This window comes from Pinus tabuliformis, chromosome 5_1 (genome assembly GCF_031772625.1).
Source record: "Pinus tabuliformis cultivar Carrire ecotype Pingquan chromosome 5_1, CPIR1, whole genome shotgun sequence".
NCBI classification, from domain to species: domain Eukaryota; kingdom Viridiplantae; phylum Streptophyta; class Pinopsida; order Pinales; family Pinaceae; genus Pinus; species Pinus tabuliformis.
In genome coordinates this window covers 308,677,942-308,698,170 of record NC_142305.1, presented here as the reverse complement: position 1 = coordinate 308,698,170, position 20,229 = coordinate 308,677,942, and the positions used below count along the sequence as shown (strand labels likewise).

General features: G+C 38.9%; 1 pseudogene; it reads right to left on the bottom strand.

Annotated features, from left to right (window-relative positions):
- Positions 1–467: 467 nt before the first annotated feature.
- On the bottom strand, positions 468–2,816 carry LOC149164600 (peptide-N4-(N-acetyl-beta-glucosaminyl)asparagine amidase A pseudogene; annotated as a pseudogene).
- Between the last annotated feature and the right edge of the window lie 17,413 nt (positions 2,817–20,229).

Below are 20,229 nucleotides of genomic sequence, written 5' to 3'. Positions count from 1 at the left end.
GTTCTTCAAAAGATGAAGAGATGACATTTTTCTGCTGCAAGTAGAATGGTTTCTAACAAGGAAATGTGCGAAAGATATAAAATAATAACTGTGGATCCAGAGATTACTTACTCCTGGTAAGATTAATGGTGTCAGTGTCCAGCCTTGTAGGCCCTCTCTGGATTATGTTTCTTATCTATGCGGTTTCCACAATTACACGCGGTTAATACAGTTGCATATCCTCATGGTGGGATTTCATTCCAGGTAAACAAACTTAATCATACTCTACTCTTACTCTTACATGCTCAAGGAAACCTGAAAGTGAAACATATGGAACATTAAAGAGTTTTTCTCGTGCTTTAAAAAAAAAATCTGACAGCAACATTGCTAGTCAAAACAAATCTCTGACTTCCGATTGTTTGAAGCCCATAATTGGTTTCAATCAGCATTGAGCTTGAGGCTCTTCTCTGCAAAAGAATGGCATGACATTTGAAACAAAACAGGATATGCATTTTGATTGCTACTAGTAACCAATAGTTTGCAGTGTATTATGTAACATCACCACAACAATAGAAGAAAGGGATAGGCGCAATATGGTCGAAGGTTAGAAAAGAAGATGAAATCTACAGAATCCCTTCCTCCCGATTTTAGCAGGAGATATGGAAACATAATATACAGGAGGCTTAATTGATGCCTTTATGAACAGTACTTTGTGTTGAAGTGAATGGCAATCTCTCGGAACTTTTTCTAAATATTCTAAGCCCTTCCCTTCAACAGTTTTTTAACAGCAAAAGCTGGATCAAATTTCTATGGAAAGAAGTTCCACAAGGTATCAGACTAATCTTTGGTAAACTTAGAATCCTTTACGGTCAGAATTCAGAAATAATATCCATCACTTCCCCTGTATTTATATGTCTGTTCAGTGCTCGCTTTGTCACTGAATGGCAATCACTTTGTACTTTTTCTAATCAATCTAAGCACTTCCCTTCAACAGTTTCTTAACAACAAATGGTGCATCAAATTTCTATGAAAAGTACATGCAGAAGGCATCAGAGTAATCTTTGATAAATTTAGAATCATTTACGCTCAGAATTCGGAAATAGCAACCATCACTCCCACTGTATTTATATGTCTGTTCAGTGCTCGCTTTGCCGCTGAGCACAGAATGATCCTTAACTAGCATAGAGCCCTGTGCATTCTGAGAATTCGTTAAAGAGCTGAATGAACTGCCGCCGGGGAAGACATTGGCTACATCCTTATTGAAAGCATGAGAAATGTTTGTAATAGCAAGATACGTGCCATTCTTTTTGTCGAAAGTAGCAGAGTACATATCTAGAGGATAAGAGTGTGAAATTGTTTGAGATAATACTGATTCCAAGGGCGTCTCCACTGTCATTTCTTCGGTTGTCTCTATTTTCAACTTCACAAATTTAGTATCACCACTGTTTTCAAAAGTGATGAGGTTAGAGTATTTGAAGATTTGCAGAACATGAGCTGTAAGGTTCCCTTGTGTTGATTTAACCCACCCAGAATATGAAATCCTTCTTTCACCATCTGTCTTAAATAACCCATCCAAACCCTCAAAGTTTGAAACTAGAGAAGGGCTAAAAGCAGGTGCTTGATAATCCATCAACATTGCTGCTGTCTGCACACTAGTTTCATCCAACCACAGGTGCAGATTTGCATCGACAAACCAAGTGGCAATAGCGTCCGTTACACTCAGACCAAAAGTGTGATGCTTTCCATCCAGCAGCAGTCCAAGGAAAGGGGTTACCTCCAGGTCGTATGCAGGCAGATCGAAAGCCCCGATGCCTACAACAGGTGCCCAGAACAAAGGGTTGATGCCCCCTGTAAACACAACAGGAAAAGGCCACACAGCACCCACAACAACCCCATCTATGGAACTAACTACTTCCCTAAAAGCCCCATTGCCACGGCGGGTAGTCAGGTTGTTGGCCTCTATGTAAGAATCTGGAGGGTTTGAGTACCAAAATTCATCATTCACATGGGATGACACATAAATTTCAACAACAGCCCTATAGGCGTTTGATGGTACCAGCAATTTCTGTGACTGAATATCAGATGTATTCTGCAACCAAAACCAATGGCCCCCATTGTTAGGTGAAGATTTTGAGATTGGGAGGATCAGATCTGCCGGTGCAGGGTATTTGGGAAACTGCGCATCATGGTTTTCAAAAAAATGGAAACTGATGGCGACATGATAAATACCAGTATAAGTGTCATCAACCAAATTTTCTAACATTACCACCAGAGTCTGGGGCTTATTCAGTAATGCAGAATACCTGGTTATGTCCTTGTTGACCTCCCATGAAATCCCTGCTTCCGTAGGCTCAGCTGTGCTTGTTCTGAGGATCTCAACGCCACTCAGCCAAACACCTGCAATTCTGTCATATTGTTCCCCTTTGCAAGTAGCCTTCCATTGCAGGACCACTTTGTCCCAGTTATTGGAACATTCTGCAGGTGGGCTGTAGGATACTTCAACAGGAGGTTTGCCATAAGTGTTGCCGAAATCATGTTTCAGGACAAGAATAGAGCAAGAATTGTTGGCAGGATAGTTTATAGGCCTGCTGACTTCAATGTATTCTTCTGGAGAATCATTGAATTTGTGGTTCAGGAGATGTAGATCAACACTATCTTTTCCATCGCTGAATGGAGATTGAAACAGCAGAAGAAGTATCAGACTAAAGCTGATGCCATTCAAACTCATTGTGGCTGCACTATTGAACCATTTAGAAGCCTACTCATATTTCCCTTTATACTCCATAAATACGCTTTAAAATATATAGCGACGAGATGGGTTGAAATGACACAGCCACCATATTAGAGGCCCATAACCTGGTCACATGGTTAGTTGTCCATGGTTGGGGTGTCCCCAGGCTTCAAGTGGTCTGAAAATCAGCACCCGGTACTATATTCTTATCCCATGTTTGAGTGTCCTTGTCATTATTGTGACTAAGGTTTGATGGTGTAATTTTGTTTATAGGCTTTAATAACTGCATCGAATCTTAGGATAAGGGGTGGCTTTTATAACTAAAAGCAAGGTATTCGTTTATGTTAAGCTTTGAAGTTTTTTTTATTAGAATTTGGTGAAATTTTTGTGGTCAAAAATTAATTTTTTTGTTATTTAAGATCGGATTTTGATTGTATATATGAATTAGTATTTTAAGAAAAGAGGTGGTTTCAATAACTGTTTTGAATATTAGGGAAATGATTGAATGTGGTTGAATCATTTTTAGTACGGAGTAAAATGTTTATAGAATAAAAGTAAAAGCAAGTTATTTGCTTTGAAAGAGTTATGATATGATATTAAGTGTATAATTGAATGTATTGTTAGAATAGGTTGTGAAGTTTTTAACTAGAATTTGGTGATTTTTTTTGGTTAAATTTTAATTTTTGTTATTTAAAATGGGTTTTTGATTGTATATATCGGTTAGTATCTTAAAAAAATTTTAAGGTATTTGGATTGTTGAGAGTTTACAACTCCTTGTGATACTAAGAAATCTTTATTAAATTCTGGGCAAATCAGACTCCAAAATAAAACCTTCTAAAACTTAAAACACATAAACTATGGGAAGCTAACCTAACACTCAATTTCCAAGTACTTGACTTTTCATTACTTGGTTTTCCTCTTAGTTGGTCTATGTCAAAAACATAAGAGGTGGTAGAAAATTGTTGAGATGATAGGTATGTTTTTAATTTATAATATATGGAGTTGAGGATGGGAATTAGATAAAAAGATAAATAGTGTTTTAAAAATATTTTAGATAGCTTTTAGTTTTTATACAATTTTTATAATTATATGGGTAGATGTGTTTATTTTATAATAGAATTTTCATAATTTTAATTTGATTATTAATATTTATGTTAATAAGCTATCTATTTTGGAATAAGACTTAATCTAATTATCAATAATTATTAGGTAGATGGTAGGATTTAACCTCCATGGAATATTTTTTAAAAATATTAGTAGTGTACACAAACCAAAGGTAGAAATTTATCTCCAAAGCATATATGCCCTTTTTGTCATTTTAGTTAATTTGATTAATTTCAAAAATGTCATATGAATTGTGTTATAGTTTTTGGGGCATGCTATATTGATAAGTCATGGTATTAGTTTATGATATAGATTAAAAATCTCCATAATAAAGTGGCACTAAATTTCTATGGATTAGAATCTTGTTCCATGTTTGATCACGTGTATATATGTTTAACTTATGCATTAATTCATTTTATAATTAATAACAGTGATAACAATTTTTAATAAGATTGTAGTTTAGTTAGTCATATTATTTTGTAATCTTAGTAATATGAGATGTATTATAAAGCCTGTGTTTTAATGCTTATTATGAATTGATATCTATTTTATTTATCAATCATTTAATTTATATAAATGGGCTAGTTATTAGATGGATGGTAACAATTTAACACACCTATTATTTTAAAATATTCTTAATAATATTCATAAGGTTGAGATTTATCTCCAAAGTAATTATGTCATTTTTATCTTTTTAATTAAATTAATTAACTAAAAAAATGTATGTCATATGAACAAGTGTCTTTGAAATGAGTTATGGTTTTTCAAGCATGTGGTATTTTTGGTTCATGGTATTGGCTCATGATATTATAACAAAGCTTATTTACAAATTAAGAATCTTCATGGTAAAGTGGAGATGAATTTCCATAATTAAGACTCTTTTATATATGCTATGATTAATGTGTTAGGAGCTAAGTTTATAAATATTTTTTATTTATTTTTTCAAATTAGGGTGAATTTTGGTTATTAATTTTTTTTTCAATTATATTAAGTTTAGATTGGGGTGAGATTTAATGTTAAATAAAAAGAATAATATATCTATATATAAATATTACTAAGATAGTTATATAAATTAAATAGTCGTCTCATAAATTTAACCATATATCAATTCAAGATAAACATCAAAACACACACTTCATGTACATTTCAATTATTAAAATTTTAAAAATCATAAAAATTAATTATATTATAACTTTAATTTAAACTATGATTAATTATAAAAAGAATTTAATTATATTATTTTTATAATTAATAATAATAATAAATTAAATTAAATTTATAATATAAATAAAAATAAAAATAAATGTATTTTTTTATAATTAATAATAATAATAAAAGTTATAATATAATTAATTTTTATAGTTTTTTAATTTTAATAATTGAAATGTAGATGAAGTAAATTTTTTGATGTTTATCTTGAATTAATATCTACTTAAGTTTATTAGCTAACTATTTAATTTATATAATTATCTTAATAATATTTATATAGACAAATTATTCTTCTTATTTAAGATTAAATATAACCTAATCTAAACTTAACATAAGTAAAAAATAATAATAACAAAATTCAACCTATTTGAAATAAATAAATATATATATATCTATATATATATGATAAATTTAATTACTAACATGTTAATCATAACATTATCCTACCACTATTATTCTCAAACATATTAAAAGAGACTACTCCATCTCTTATGTTTGGAAAACTTGGTTGTCACTCATTTATTTAAAAAAAACATGACCAACCAAGCTCTTGCATGCAGCGAACCCATAACAACTCCAAAATTAAAATATACAACTAATTATATCAATTATGTGATTAATAATCAACACACAAACTATTCAACTAATTAGCATAGAATTCTAGAAAAACATAAGTAAAAACAACTTACATGTAGTGACGATATTCCTTACTTGTGATTTCAGAGTTGAACGTTATTTGAATCCCGCTAACCACAATGAAGTTTTGGGGACGACTCTCCACCCAATCGTAGGCTCGGCTACACATAAGCTTTCTACAATTGGTCACCCTGAGCCCTCAATCAACTTACTACTGTTAACGTTTCTTTTGTCTCTCAATACTCTTCTCCAGAAGAATGAATGAATGATCTTTGTCTTCATCATCCATTAAATAGACCAAACAGTGCCAAAAATGGAAAGGGATCCGCATGCACACATTCCATGTGTCAACATGCCAACTTTTATTTCTTTATTTTAAGTTTTACTTAATACAATATTTCTCTTAGTTTAACCCTTTTTTATTTTATTCATTTTTTAACCTTTTGTTAACTTTAATTATTTTTACTATATTTTTAGTTATTTTTATATATTTATTTAGAACTCTAGTTTATTATTTACTAATTGATTTATTTACTATTATTATATTTTCTTCTTTATTTGTGTTGGATACCTATAGTAATAGGTTTCATATTTCATGATTGATTATTGAAAATCCAAATATGCTCTGCTTTGTTACTACAAAGATCCCATATTTCCAGGAAATCAGAGGTGTGTGAAATACTTCAAATATTGAGGACCTTATTACAAATTTTGTGGATGATTCAACAGTTCAAGCTGGATCATGCCATGTTTCAATTTTGAGTTGTAGAATAGAGAAAGAAGTCTGTCCAAACAGCTTAATCTTGGCAGACAAGTAGTTCAGGTAGAGAAACAAAGGTTCCCAAAAGTCTAATCTGGGACCTTGGAAGAGATAAGGGTAGAAGCAGATAGAGTAAAAAAGGAAAAAGCCAAAGAAAAGAAAAGGCAATTGAGGGTTGCAAGTTCAAGTGCCCCTCCAAGGAGAAACAAAAAATGCTAGGTGAAATAGTGGGGTAGGCAGTTGTGGTTGCAGAAAAGACATGTTCACCATCACATAGTTGTCAAAGATGTTTTGCCAAGGCAATGAACATATCAGCAAAAAAGGTGGTGAATTTCATGGATTCACAGCAGAGAGCATCACTAACTTCACTTTTTCCCCTCTACTCCATCATTAACACCCCCTTTCTAAATCCCCCTCCTTCCCTCATACTAACTCCTAACTCTACTATGTAATTCCCCTATTTTACCCCTACCCCTAATAATAATAACACTAAGGTGTATAAAACCCCAAATGATATATATTTTCCCTCCCCTAGGCATAATAGCCGAGAATTCTGCAAAGAGGGACCATAATGGCACCTGGCCACCATGGTGAACCTATCTCCACTATTTTTCCTTTGCTGCAAATCATTTCCCCCAAAAATATACCTTTGCATGGGTAAAACCCCTCTCTAAACCCCTTTGATCTATAAAACCCTCTGCAAACCTTACAAAAATCAAATTTCCGCCTTCAGCACGTTCCCAAATGCAAGCGCGGGTGGTCAGAATCAAAACATTTGGAAAACCATGCCAAAAACCCACAGACGGTTAATATTTCCGCCGCATTATCGGCCGTGCACCTCACACCTCCGCCAGCCGTCGGATCAAGCCTTCCAGATCCGACGGCCCACAGCAATATCGGAGCGCCATCCGCAACCGCACGTTAACTCCCGAGAACGTGACGTTGCGCCTCGTCACGCCTCCGCCACGCGTCGCCCGATGGACCATCTCGGAGCTCCCTCTGACACCCTGGGCGCCGTACTCTAACCGCCCCGAGAGACCGTGACGGTTAGAGCCTTAACCATAACTCTCACGGTTTCACTTCCGCCCGTCCACCATTAACCTTTCTGCCACGTCCAGCTCACCGCTGACTGGACTGCCACCTCACCGCCCTTTGACCGGTCGTCTTCTGCCACGTCCTCCCTGATGACGTCAGCTGACGTCACATCACCGTGACCCACCAATGACGTCATGCTGACGTCATTGTAAAAAAGCGCCAAACGGGTAAAAAACTCATATTAACCAAATTTTACGCGTTTTTTCACCATTTCATCGTTATTCCGTCTGAACTCTCTGCTCAACCATTTCTGCCTGGATTTCCGCCAACCGGTAAAATTAGCTAAAGCGACCACTTCAGCAGCTGCAGTACACCTTGCCACGACCTCTGCACGTCGAATTACAGGTATTTACACTGCCCTGCCTTCCATACGACCTGCATTCAGCTCAAAACTGCTCACAGGCATAATAGGACCATAAGATCGACCTTTTCACCGTTAGAATCTAGTTGTACCTCCACCATTGTCACTGTGAGGTCCAAAAATTCCCTGCAGAGCCGTAATAAGCTGCAATTCATCTAAAAACCCCTCAGTTCTGCGTTTCCCCGGCAAATTCACTACTAAATATCTCTGAACTACTACCAGAAGCTCACTTAGGCCCCAAAGAGGCTCTGTTACCAATTACCAGCAGTATTTCAATTTCTAGCTGGTGAATTCCCCTCTGACAGTTCAGAAAATCAAGCTATTTTCCACTGAGGGCAGTCTGCGGTCTGTTTTTGCCCATTCACCTGTCAGATTGCAATAGTTTACCCCTTCAGAAGCTATGGAGACCCCCATTGCTCTCAATATCAAGCCTATCAATGCTCCCCACCAAGAATTGGCATGGAAGCCCCTGGGAGACATGGACTACCAAATGCTGGACTGGTTTCCTATGGGAACTAAGTATAATATCCTGATGCTAAATGAACTGAGAGCCCAGCACATGAGTGGAGCAGATATCTTGGGGATTTGGGAATCAAATTTGCCCATATACAACCTTCCCCAAGTTAATCCCATGCCAGAGCTTATCTACAGTTGCCAGGAGTGCTATGACCCCAGCCAAAGGGCAGTCATTAGCCCCACAGGCCTAGTCCTGTTTCAGATCACTCCAGAGAGTATAAATCAGATGCTGCATTTCCATACAGCCAAGAAACTGACCCCTCTTTCCATGCAAGATTTGATAAAGAGAGGAAATAACCTGTCTAATGACCAGATTGTGAAGATTAACCAGCTATTTCTCACACCTAGCTCTGAAGCAGTCAGAACCCCTCCCATTGGGTACCAATGTCTGAATGAGTTGGGCAGAATGCTGGTGGACCTAATTAGCTATGTCCTAGGGTTCAGGGGGCTGGAAGATGTAGATGACAGCATATTGGCAATGCTGTCTATATTTGCCCCGGGTAAGCCTCCAGCTGTGCAGTATGACTATGCAACCTACATTGCAGAGAAGATTCATGATCAGTTCATGAACCTGAAGAGAGAGAGACTGTTCAGATACTCCTCATATATCTACCATTTGTTCCTTTTCAATCAGCCAGCCACCTTCTCAGTTCCTTTGAGGCCACTCAATGCCCAAGGAAGCCCAAGATCAGTTATTTTCTGGACCTCTGTGTTTCATTTTACCTCAGTATCACCTTATACATACTGTGAGTTCATTGATCTGTTTGTTCATCCGGCCCTAACAGTTCTGCAAGGTACTCCTCCTCCCAGATTAACCGACGAAATGAGGAGGATTTTACATCTGAACAAATCCTACAATATTGGCAACTGGTACTTCTACCAGAACCACACAGTCCTTAGGATATATGGCTGTGAATTGAACCCATTTAGATTGCCAAGGTATGTCCCCATGAGGCTTTTTGCCCTGGAGTATTTCAGGCAGTTTGGGAACTCAGATTACCTTCATTTTCAGAGTAGAAACAAAAAGTCACAGCTGAAGGTAAGAAGCCAGCTAGGTTCCTTCTTGTATAACAAGAAAGAGGAAGGATGGAAAGAGGCACACAGCATGCTAGAAGGCCTCAGATTGCAGACCAGTTTTGAGTGGATTCCTTATGACCCCAATCATAGTATCTCCCTCAGGAGAATTAGATACAGACTGGGCAACTATGCACATAAAAGACAACCGGAAATAGAAAAGTATGCCAATGCACTAGATTGGGAAGAGGGTACACTAATAGAACAACTCACTGAGGTAGAACTGCTTGAGAAAGAAGCCAGGAATGTACAAAAGGAAACTGACTTGGAAACTTGTGCACAGGTGCCTTACTCCTACAGAAGACAAAGTGGAACAGCTGCTGGATCTGCAGCAGCACAGCAGCAAACCACTGAAAAGACATCCCAGGCAGCAAGCAAAGACAAAGGTAAACAGGTGGAACAGCCACCTGTATTGACAGAGGAACAAGTGGACACCTTGCTACAGCAGCAAGAGGAAATGGAACAGCAAGAGCTGGGACAGCAACAAGAAAAAGCACAGTCCAGTGAGCAGCCCTTACAGCAGGAAAAGGGGACAGATCAACCTGGCAGTACCGAGCAGCAGCCTCAAACAAATGTGCCTCCCAGGACAGACACCAATGTTGACACATCAGTCCTCCAAACACCACAAAAGGAGGATGTGACAAGGAAAAGGGATAGAGAGACCCCCCACACCTCATCTTTCATCAGGGGAGAGAAGAGACAAAGACTGAATGACTCCCAAGAGGAGGACATTGCAGTAAGGCAAGCCATGGGTATGGGCCCACCCAGTGGAGAACTTTCGGCCAGCTCATCCCAGCGAGGACATGACATGACAATGGGAGGAGAGGTCAGCTCCTCCAGTGAAACAAGAAAAGGACAGTCAAGTATAAAACAGCAATTCATTGACATAAAAAGGAGGAGTGATCCAATAAAAGTGCAGCTATATGATCACTTGTTGAACCTAGCTCCTAGCAACCAGCAGAGACTCATGTCTGCTTTCGATGTGAGCGAAGGCAAAATGATAATGAGCCATTTCATGCCTACATCTTTGCAGCCTCAGTCCACCTCAGATTATCTAAGAACCAACATGGAGGTTCTTGCCAAAGACATACACCCCATGGACAAAATTGAACTACATAAGCAGACTGGGGAAATGGTGTATGCCTCCTTGGCAGATGAGACATTAGAAAATTATAAATTAAAGAGCAGCCTAGACAACACAGCTTCTCAGCTGGAGTTAGAAAGAGCTTCATCACAGGCCAAGGACAACAGGATCAAGTCCTTGGAAGAGGTAATCATAGAGATAGGGCATGACCCTAAAGATGTCAAAGGCATCCAAGAGCTCCTGAAAATAAGGGATGCAGATATGGCAGCCCTAAGAAAGAAGATCAAGCTCCCGGCCACCATCCATCCATAGACCGATGAAGTTGCCCAGCAAAGGCAAGAGAAGGAGGCTACAGATCTGCTGATATCCTTATATAAAGAGCTGGTCAGGACTCAGGACCAGCTAGGACAGACTGAAGCTGCAAAGGCAGCACTACAGGAGACACTAAAGCAAAGAGAAGAGGGCCAACCCTCCCAGCCTCCTCCTATCATAATAAACCTTGAGGAAACCCCTCCCAAGATTACTCCTCCTCTTCAGCAAACAGAAACCACAGCACCATCCACAGCAGCAACAACAACAAAATCAGAACAGGCTGCTAGCTTAGACATGCAAAAGCTGCAAGCTGAGATCCAAGCCATGGAATCTCAAATGAAAGAGCTGGATGAGCTTAAGAAAACCTTGACTAAGGTTAATGAAAGGTTTGACAGGAGTAAACAGAATGAGGCAACCAAAGACAGAGAGGTGAAAGCTCTTAAAAAGAGGATTGCTGAACTAGAGAAGGAGCTTGCACTAGAAAGGGTGACAGCTGAAATGAAAGCAGTATTATGGAGCAACATTGGAAGGTCCATTGCCAAACAGTGGCAATATATTGAGACCATGGATGAGCAAATGGTGCTCATCACCAAAGCAAATAAAGAAATACAGAGAGCCAGGGCGAGCCTTGGACACATGCCAGAAGCTGCCACAAGGATAATCAACACTCTGAACTATAAGACTAGCTCTCAATTAGCTGTCATGGGAATCACTAACAGGACAGAAGCAATTGCTGTAGCAAAGAGAGTCGTTACATTAAGGAACTTAGTTGGAACATTGGAGAGGAGGACCCAGGATATGCAAACTGAGATCAATAGATTCCTGGAAAAATTCGTGACTCTGCAGAACAGAGGCCTCCCCAGCATCTTAAGCAGTGTAGGAAGACTGCTCACCCTGGACAATTATAACAAGAGGATTGATGCCCATGCAGTGGCAGAAATTGCACAACCACCCAGCACTTCAGCAGAGCCAGGGCCAGCCACAGGGCAAAGTATGTATGACAGAGTGGAAAACCTGTTTTTCCTAATGAATGAAGTGGACCATCTGTTTGACACACCACCTAACTTCTTCAAATTTACAGAAGCAGATGAAACTCTGGGTGCAATTCTAGCACACCAACTGCCCACTCAGGATGCCTGGAGAAATTTGACACAAACAGTTCTGTCAGGCCAGAATCAGTAGCGCTGTTCCTACAGGCAAATAAGCATCATGCGCAGGTACAGTTTTGAGGAAAAATATCTACAGGAAAGAGGCAGAGGCTGAGCCAACTCAGCAGGACCATTGAGCTCAACACAAGCAACAGTCACAATCACAGGTGACAAGTCCAAGACACAGCGTACAAAGCATTAAAGACAGGTTTTCCAGCATTTACTCAGAAAATCTTGACCGACTTAGCTATCTCCAAAGGCTAAAATATCTTCTGACAGAGCATTTAAATGCCTGTACTCTGTAATCAATGCTGCATTAAATTGTGCCCATAATATCTTAAATAGTTGGTAAGGAAGTAAAATCTGAGATAACTCAGGACTCAGATATTTTGTAAATGACCGCAAGTATATATTCACCCTTCACAGCAGTGAAAGGGGTTGGTTGATAGTTGTTATTTTCTTTTGAAGAGCTCTAGCTCGTTGTAACATTTTCAGAGAATTAATACAAAGGAAGAATGGAATTTCCAAGGCTCGGTGTTCTTTGATGTAGTGTGGTGAAAGATGAATGTTACAGGATCCCAGGGTGTTGCATAAAACAACAAGTATTCTCAAATCTCTTTGTCATGTGTGTTTTGAGTCTTTTGTTCTCTTTGTTGTTCTAATGTTTTACACTTGATAGCAAGGTGAAAGGATAGTACCAGGATTTAACCATGTTTACCCTGGACTCAAACTGAGCTATCATATATGTTTTCCTCATATACAGTAACAGAATTGTAATTCTTAATTGCTGCAATTCAAAACTGTGTTTTTATTGTAACAGTCATTCTCAGGGATTCAACTTTTGCCCCTAAGACCTCTGTTTTCTCTTCTTAAAGCTATCTGTTGGGAACATATAAATAACTAGTGAAAATTCTTAAATGCTTTCACTGTTTGTGTTACCTGTTTCCAGTCTTTTAATCAAAAATCTGTTCTATTAAACACTCAAATGGCCCTGTAAGTCCCATCTTTCATCTCAAAATTTCAAACACATATAGCTACAGACTCCATTGCCCAATGGTACTCAACCTCTCAGAAAACCACTTCACTAGAACCTAAAAGGAATTTCATCAACCAAACACAAACAAAAAACAGTGCATAATAGCTAGCCTAAAACCCTATAACAAACAGTTACAAATCATAAAGAGAGAGCCCTCTCTGATCACAGTTTGGCTAGAAACAGTGATCCAAAGATTGGTTAGTGGTTACCCCGGCCGTATTCCCTTGGGAGTCATAGGGAACAACCTGGGTGTTAACATAAATGGCGACTCCGCTGGGGAACTTAGAGTTTTTCAATCACTATCTATTTCCAAAAGCTACCATCAAGCCTGAAACTAGCCAAGAGGCCTTAGGACTGTTTCTGTAAACACAGGGACAGCTTTAGGGAAGAGCTAACTAGGGAAACTTCATCTTAGTTTTGACAAATACATAGCCATTCCAGAATTCTTACCCAGTCCTTGTACATACAAAACCTTCTGTATAAAGTTCTGAAAGAACACTTAGAAGCTGGCTCCTAAAAGAAACCCAAGGCATACTAGGGCACACCCTGACCCTGATCAACCCATTATAGTTGATAACCCAAATATCATCCCAAAGAACATAAGGAAACAGCACAAGCAGGATAAACCTGCTGATCCAGTTATAAGTTTAGACCAACCTATCCTCATACCCACTCCTTGTAAAGTCCTTTTCCGTTCCACACCTAGTTCCCCTAGCTCATCATCAACACCTCACAGCCCTTCTCTCCCATCTTCACCTTCTGCACATACTCCCTCAACCAGTTCCCCACTTATTACCCATCCTCTTAACCCGGTTACACCTGTAATCCCTGTTGTCCCATTTGTTCCTATTAACCCTATAAATCCCACAAACATGGCTAACAGATATGCACCGCTGCAGATACCAGCCAATGCTCCAGCTCTACCCCAAGACTACCAAACTAGACTCTCATTTTTTGACTCCCATGGCCCTTTGACAGCCATCCAGCATGCTAAAAAGATGCAAGACCACTTTGAGACCTATGAAATAGATGATGACAGTGTTAGAATGAGAATTTTTGTCCAAAGCCTAACTGGGGATGTCAGAACTTGGTTTAGATCCTTGAATGCAAATTCCATTGCAACCTCTGAAGTTCTATACCAGGAATTTACCAACAGATGGGAGAAAAAGAGAGATCCACACCATATACTTGGTGAATATAACACTATTAAAAGAGGTCCCCAAGAAACGGTGTTGGAATATTGTGCTAGGTTTAACAACATATACAATGCTATTCCCCAGAACTTAAGGCCCCCTCCTGATTTGGCCCTTTACAACTTCCCTGATGGTTTTGACTCTGATATGGCCTATCAGTTGAGAGAAAGAGACCCTCCAACCCTTGCAGAAGCCCAAAGAGTTGCAGTCACTGTAGAGGCCAACCTAATTGCCAAAAGAAACAGGGCAAAGCTGGAAAAGAAGGTTGGTTTCAAGGAAGAGCCCTCGGGCTTTGATCAGAAGTTGGATGCAATACTAAACAGCATGAAAAGACTAGGTGAGAGAGTGGAATCAGTAGAAAGAAAGTCATCATGGGAAGCACCACAAAACAATACTCCTAGAAACCCAAATTTTAGGAGAACACAGAACCCCAATATAGGAAAAACAGGTGCTGACCAAGATATCAGACCACCTTTTCAAGAAAATTATGCAGAAACTTCCTCGGCTAATCAGCTCAATGAAGATCCTGAGATCAATTTAATAGGTCTGGATGGTAAAAGCCATGTTTTCCTAACACAAGAAGACCATGATGAGGATGAAAACAAAACATTCCAAACACAATCAGGAGAATCCTTTGACTTTAAGCAAGGATATGATATTGCTGTCTATGAAGTCCATAAGCAGTACAAACTAAGAAGTCGGACTGTAAATGCAAATCAGCCTGAAAAGGTAAAGGAGAAACAGCAATCTAAAGAAGCCTCAGTCACTGAACCTAATGACAAAACAAACTTGCCTGCAAAGGAAGTAGTGGTTGAGGAGGTCACTGAATTTCTGTCCACACCACAAGAGCCCACAGCAACATCATCCTCTCACCCAAATCCGAACATCACCCCTCAAGACATGGGCATGGGGGGCAGGTTCCAAAATCAAGATGAAATCCAACAAGAAGATTCATTGAACAAGGAAAGGACTGCTGTCCGTGACCCTAAAATTCAGGTGGATAAACCCTTTGACCTAGGAACAGAGATTGGCAAGTTAAAGATAGCAATTCCCCTTTCAGAGCTAGCCAAGCATGACATATATAAGCAACAGATCAAGAAATCCCTTCAGCTCACCAACAACAAAGATGATGTAAATGTGCTAGATGACACTCCAGAATTACTGTTTGGTCCAGAGGTAGATGGAAAAACAGTAGTCACAGGGGTTTTACCTTTTTATGTCAGCTTACACGTTCATGATAAAATACTGCACAATGCAATGTTTGACTCAGGTGCATCTCACAACCTCATGCCAAAAGCAGTCATGGAAAGATTAAATTTGGATATAACAAGACCATACAAAGACCTGTTTTCTTTTGATTCTAGTCAAGTAAAATGCTTGGGCCTGATTAAGGATTTATGTGTGTCCCTGGTTCAATTTCCCAACAAAACCATTTTAATGGATGTTGTTGTTGCTGATATCCCACCCAAATATGGAATGCTCTTATCAAGATCATGGGGAGCCAAGCTCCAAGGCTCCCTGCAATTAGACATGTCATATGCAACCATCTCTGTCTTTGGACAACCCAAGAGACTTTATAGGGAAACACTCATGAAATACATGGTCAGCAGTGAAGAAAAGCCTCAAAATTTTCCAATATATGCTGTCCATTCGGACATAGACTCCTTCATCCTTTTCAATGACAGCACAAATTCCTTAAGCAATAACATTAAGACCGAAACACCCATACAAGAACAAAACATCCATCAAACAAGTGGCACCTGCCAAAATTTAATCAGCCCAACAATACCCATTCACCCTCCTTTAGTTGTCAAAAATTGTCAAACAAATGATGAAATTATCCTAGGAGACAAATGGGAAAAGAAACCTCAACTCATGCTCACATGGCCATCCCATGAGAAGAATTTAAGATCCCCTGACCAGCAAGATAGTCTGTGGGTCCTAGAGTTTGATGGCTCAGTTAACAAGTTAGGGGCAGGAGCTGGAGTATGGATACATAACAAAGAGAAAGCCTGTGCACAAGGCCGGGCATATAGACTGAACTTTAAATGCACTAACAACATGGCAGAATATGAAGCTCTGCTACTAGGTCTCAAGATTGCAAAATCATTACAAGCACATAGCCTCTCAATCATGGGGGACTCTGATCTAGTAATTCAACAAGTAAAAGGGGATTTTGTCACCAATGACAAAAGATTAAGGTCCTACAGGTCTGCTGTAATTGAAATACTAGAAACTTTCTCCGAGTTTGTTCTCACAAAGATTCCAAGGGGCCACAATCTCCATGCTCACAGCTTGGCAACATTTGCCAGCACCTTCAAATTCCCACTACAACCCAACAATTGTTTCATAGCAGAAGTCAAATATAGGCCTTCTATTCCAAACAATGTCAAAGAATGGCAAGTATTTGAGAATGATAGGCAAATAAACAACTTTTTAACTTTGCAACAAGAGTTTACAGGATTAAATATTGACCTTGAGACAGCAAGTCAATCTCAAATTGTTGATGGAGCAAGTCAATCACAATTACAGTTTCAACAGTCTGCCCACCCAATGTCACCTAGGACAGCAAAACAACTACTTAGTCCAACCATTTTCGACAAAGAAAACATTCAGCAAATTCACCAAATTGACTGTGAAGAGCTGGGCAATGCTGAAGATGAAATCATACAACTCAAAGACAATCTTCTCCCAGCAGGCCTTACCCCACTAGAGGACATTTTTGACTCAAATGATGTCCCCAGGAAACCAAAGATGCAGCCATTAGATGCAACAATTGAAGAATGTAACATTGGTACCACTGACAAGCCTAAAATAATAAAGCTGTCTGCTGCTTTGCCCCCTGATCAAAAACCCAAATATGTTGATCTCTTTAAAGAATTCCAAGATGTCTTTGCCTGGGGTTATGAAGACTTGAAGTCTTATGATACCTCTGTTATACAGCACACCATTCCCCTCAAGCCTAATCAAAAACCATTCAAACAAAAATTGAGAAGAATCAATCCTGTGCTTCTTCCTTCCATTGAAAAGGAATTACAAAAAATGTTCAAAGCTGGGATCATAGCACCAATCAGGTTTTCTGAGTGGATTTCAAATTTGGTCCCTACAAGAAAGAAAACTGGTGAGATTAGACTTTGTGTAGACTTAAGGAATTTGAACCTAGTATCACTCAAAGACAACTATCCCTTACCCAAAATGGACCACATCCTTCAAAGAGTAGTAGGAGCCTCAAGAATATCATTGTTGGATGGCTTCTCAGGTTTCAATCAAATCCTGGTACACCCTGATGATCAAGACAAGACTGCATTTACTACCCCATGGGGTACTTTCAAGTATGTGAAGATGCCCTTTGGATTGAAAAATGCAGGGGCAACATTTCAGAGAGCAATGGACATTGCTTTTGCAAAGGAAATTCATGATTTCTTGGTCATTTACTTAGATGATCTTACACCCTTTTCAAAATCTGACCAAGAACACTTGAAACATCTGAGACAAATCTTCATAACATGCAGGAAATATGGTATTTCCTTAAACCCCAAGAAGTCTTTATTTGGTTTAGAAGAAGGGAAACTTCTAGGACACATCATTTCGAAAGATGGCATAAGAATTGATCCAGATAGGATACAAGCTATCCTACAAATGCCTCACCCAAGGAATGTCAAAGAGCTTCAAGGATTCTTGGGAAAAATCAACTTTTTGAGAAGGTTTATCCCAAATTTAGCAGAATTAATCAGATTACTAAACAATATGCTAAAGAAAGATTCAAAGGTCAAATGGACTGTTGAAGCAAAACAAGCTTTTGAAAGTATAAAATTGGCCTTGACTCAAACCCCAGTGTTAACTAACCCTCAGTTTGACAGAGACTTCGTCATTTTCTCCTTTGCCTCCCAACACACTATTGCTGCTGTTTTATTGCAGAAAGATGACCAAGGGAATGAAAAGCCCATTGCTTTTTTCAGCAGAGCTCTTAGGGATGCCCCCCTAAAGTACCAAATAATGGAGAAACAAGCCTATGCCTTGATCAAAGCCATCAAAGACTTTAGGATTTACATCCTTTACTCCCATGTTGTAGCTTATGTACCAAGTCCTATTGTCAAAGACATTCTCACACAAGAAAACTTAGAGGGAAGGAGAGGAAAATGGATTGCAAACATACTTGAATTTGACATTGAAATAAAGCCTACAAAGTTGATAAAAGGGCAAGGTTTGGCTAAGTTAATGACAGAAGCAAATTTCCAAGCCTTAGATATCAACCAACTGGACAGTGAAACAGAGCTGGCGACTCCAAAGATCAATGTAGCCTTTGAACAATCTCCATGGTACTCTGATATCTGTTATGTGTTACAAAACCTGTGTGCTCCCCCAGGACTGTCCAGAACTAAGTCTAGGTTCCTAAAAATGAAAACATCCAAATTTTGTGTGTTAGATGAGAATCTACTCTGGAAAAACCATGAAGGTATTTTGCTGCACTGTCTTCTTGAGAATGAAACTGATAAAATTATGCAAGAATTCCATGCTGGAGACTGTGGTGGACATTTGTACTGGAAGTCCACTGTGGACAAGATATTAAGGGCTGGTTATTACTGGCCCACTATGTTCTCAGATATGAAGAAATTCACAACATCATGCCACAAGTGCCAACTGTTTGAAGGCAAAAGACAATTGCTGCCACTCCCTTTGAGGCCCATTGCAACAGAGAGACCTTTTCAACAATGGGGCTTGGATTTCATCGGAGAAATTCACCCCTCATCTTCAGGACAACACAGATGGATTCTAACAGCAACAGACTACTTCACCAAGTGGATTGAAGCTGCCCCATGCAGACAAGCAAATGATTCAGTAATCATTCAATTTTTGGAGAACAATATACTGGCCAGATTTGGCTGCCCAGACAAGATAATAACAGACAATGCTGCTGCCTTCAGATCCAAGAAGATGGTAAACTTTTGCCATAAATTTCACATTACTTTGGGCCATTCTACAGCTTACTATCCTCAAGGAAATGGTCTTGCTGAATCATCAAACAAAAGCCTGATAAACATCATAAAGAAAGTGCTGGAAGAGAACAAAAAGAACTGGCATAAGAAACTAGTAAATGCTTTATGGGCAGACAGATTAACCACCAAAAGATCAATTGGGACCAGCCCATATGAGTTAGTCTATGGATTAGAGGCCAGATTTCCTTCATCACTAGGTGTGCCAGTTATGAAACTTCTACAAGAAAGCCAAGCAGAGCCAAATGATATGCAAAGAAGGATCAACCAGATAATTTGTCTACAGCAGACCAGAGAACAAGTTTTCAGCAGAGTGCAGATACTACAAGAGAAACTGAAAAAGGCTTTTGACAGAAGAACTAAAGCTGAAGATTTCAATGTGGGGGACAAAGTTCTAAAGTGGGATGCAAGAAGAGAAGAGAAAGGGAAACATGGGAAATTTGATTCCTTGTGGAAGGGACCATTTGCTGTCCAAGCAGTACAAGGTAATAACACTTATTTCCTTAAAAGTTTGACTGTGACTGAACTAGATGAAGGTCCTGTCAATGGCAGGATGCTGAAGCACTATTATGATGGTTCACTATGATAAGGATCCAAAGGTTCAATGTATATATGCAGGCCTACATATGTTTTCTATTGTTAGTTTGTAAAAAGAGGTTTTCCAAGTGCTGCAACTAGCAGCAATAGGCAGATAGAACCAGAGGTTCCCCAACAAAAAGCACACAATTTTGACAGGTTACACGCATCAGATCTCAAAGATTAAGATGAACAATCAAGCAACAAGGCAATCTGACCTGCTGTTCTTGGTCTTTCAAAAGAAAAACCATCCCCATGTGGAGCCACTGTTGGATACCTATAGTAATAGGTTTCATATTTCATGATTGATTATTGAAAATCCAAATATGCTCTGCTTTGTTACTACAAAGATCCCATATTTCCAGGAAATCAGAGGTGTGTGAAATACTTCAAATATTGAGGACCTTATTACAAATTTTGT